Raw genomic sequence first — 3,032 nt, forward strand, 5'->3', positions numbered from 1 at the left:
GTTTGTCATGGAAAGGGTCCTAACTTTTCCTCCCCGTGAACCCCCTCATTGCTCCTTTCAAATTCTTGGGATCTCTTTTCACCAATTGTTATTACATGCACACATGCATATATGTATCTATCTATCTATATATATTCCTAAACTTGCTCAGTGTGTATAATGTATGTTTCAGGGGTGACAATTCTGCTTCAGAAAACCATTTGTTATATTCTCATCTCTGGAGAAAGCTCTTTCTCCTGTTGTCAACATCCCTTTGTTGCCTATAGTTCTTTGTGCAGACTTGAGGCCTCGTGGACTTTGTCCATTCTGCCATGTCAGCTGGTGTTATATAGGTTCAGCTACCTATGATGTGACTGCACATCTTGTTGTTGAATTCAGCCAGGATCAAGTTCACAGAACAGAAGCCTGTCACCCAGCACTGTCACTTTATACCACTTCCTGCTATGCTTATCATGCTAATGAGGAAAATGGTGATTAAAATGATATGATTTATGTTAAAGGAATGAGAGTGGTGGAAAAGAAAAGAAATTAATTCTCTTGAACAAACACTGGATATAATCAGATGCCACCAAGGTCAAGTAAGATTGGATTTGATGGTTGCTTTCGAGCTTGTAAGTACTACTAAAATCCCCATGGCAGAGATCACAGTGTTTGGAGCTTCTAAGCCCTACCTCCAGCCCCTGGTTTGATCAAAATAATTGGATATGTGATTATTTTAAAGCAATACAAGACAACTGAAAAATTCCAACTGTGTAGCAGAATATGTTTATACATGTTCATAAACCATCCCAAATTCTGTGACTTCAGATGTCATAGCAAATGACACATGAAAAAATTCACAGATGATATTTTCTTACAAAACCCAGTAAAGTTCGATGGAAGTGTATATTTTTTAATTAAAAGATAAGAAATGCTGGACCGGTGCCCTAAGTAGATGTTGGGACCAAATTCTGCAGTCAGCCCCACAACACCTAAAGGAAGCTCCACTCCCAGGTGCTCTGACATGCCCAGGATCCTAGTATCAGAGGTGAGGGGGACACAACATCTGTCCCAACACAGGAAGTATCTGGGACCAGAGGGACCCAGGCACTCAGGAACTCTGTTAGCCCAGTGGCACAGGTTGCTTCCAGTCTGTTTGGGCTGGTGCCCTAAGCAGACCTTAGGCACAAATTCTTCAGCCAATCCCACAACACCCAACGGAAGCTCCACTCCCAGATGCTCTGACACTCCCAGGATCCTAGGATCAGAGGCCTGTGAACTGAGCCCAGGATCACAGGATCCCAGAATCCAAAGACCACAGAGACAGCTTGACTCTGAGGAGTTTTGACACCACCAGGATCACTGGAAGGACAGGCCCCAGTCAGATTTAGCCAGGGCAAGTAGCACTAAAGATAACCAGATGTCAGGAGGCATGCATAAGAAAATAAGCAACAGAAACCAAGGTTACTTGGCAACATCAGAACCCATTTTTCCCATCATAGCAAGTCCTGAATACACCGTCACACTGGAAAAGCAAGATTCGTATCCAAAATCACTTCTCATGGTGATGATAGAGGACATTAAGGACATAAATAACTTCCTTAAAGAAATACAGGAGAACACAGGTAAACAGCTAGAAGCCCTTAAAGGGAAACACAAAAATCCCTTAAAGAACTACAGGAAAGCACAATCAAAAAGGTGAAGGAAATGAACAAAACCATCCAGGATCTAAAAATGGAAATATAAACAATAAATCACAAAGGGAGACAATCCTGGAGATACAAAATCTAGGAAAGAAGTCAGGAGTCATAGATGCAAGCATCATCAACAGAATACAAGAGATAGAAGAGAGAATCTCAGGCGCAGAAAACACCATAGAAAACATTGACACAACAGTCAAAGAAAATGCAAAAAGCAAAAAATTCCTAACCCAAACATCCTGGAAATCCAGAACACAATGAGAAGACCAAACCTAAGGATAATAGGTATAGAAGAGAATGAAGACTCCCAACTTCAAGGGCTAGTAAATATCTTCAATAAAATTATAGAAGAAAAATTTCCTAACCTAAAGAAAGTGATGCCCATGAACATATAAGAAGCCTACAGAACTCCAAATAGACTGGACCAGAAAAGAAATTCCTCCCATCACATAATAATCAAAACACCAAATGCACTAAAGAAAGAATTTTAAGAGCAGTAAAGGAAAAAGGTCAAGTAACCTATAAAGGCAGGCCTATCAGAATTACACCAGACTTCTTTTTTTTTTGGGGGGGGGGCTTGAAGTAATTTTTAGTTTAAAAAACAAAAACAGCTTTCCAAGGGGGACAAAGTGAACCGCAGGTTAGAAGAAAGCTGGGTGTGGGCTTATCATAAGCTCTTATTCCAAAGCCTAGAAAGGAGAACTGAGCTTTCCCAGGGACTGACTGGATCATCAGAGGCACTCCTTGGTGGGGTGGGCAGAGCTACCCTTGATCAATGGCATGGTCTACATGGGTTCTCAGGCAGTCACCATGTGCCCACTGACATGATTAACGCTATTTTTCTTGGGGGACATTAAATTAAGGAATGACACAGGAAGCCAAGACCTTGGATTATTCAGTTGGATTCTGAATCACAATCAGGAAGTAGTCTTTATCTGGTGCCACCATAATTTCATTTTTCTTGGAGCGAATTCGAAGGAAGGTTAGGTCATTCTGGGGGTCAATCTCACGCACAGTGCTCCGCGCCTTCAAGATGAAGTTGTGCATGAGGTTGGCGTACTGTGTAGTGGTGGGATTGTCCATTGTGCTCTTGATAGGAATGCCTGGTCTCCGGCCAGAGCAGAGAGCATCGATAAACAAGCCTTTAGTTGGAGAAGCTCTACACCAGACTTCTTACCAGAGACTATGAAAGCTAGAAGATCCTGGGCAGATGTCATACAGACCCTAAGAGAACACAAATGCCAGCCCAGGCTACTATACCCAGCAAAACTTTCAATTACTATAGATGGAGAAACCATGCTATTCCATGACAAAACCAAATTTACACAATATCTTTCCACAGATCCAGCCCTA

The 3,032-nt window shown here is 41.9% G+C and overlaps 1 pseudogene; it reads right to left on the reverse strand.

Annotated features, from left to right (window-relative positions):
- Positions 1-2,251: 2,251 nt before the first annotated feature.
- LOC116084482 lies at positions 2,252-2,778 on the reverse strand (annotated as a pseudogene).
- Positions 2,779-3,032: the final 254 nt, after the last annotated feature.

Source organism: Mastomys coucha, unplaced genomic scaffold (assembly GCF_008632895.1).
Source record: "Mastomys coucha isolate ucsf_1 unplaced genomic scaffold, UCSF_Mcou_1 pScaffold9, whole genome shotgun sequence".
In the NCBI taxonomy this organism is placed as follows: domain Eukaryota; kingdom Metazoa; phylum Chordata; class Mammalia; order Rodentia; family Muridae; genus Mastomys; species Mastomys coucha.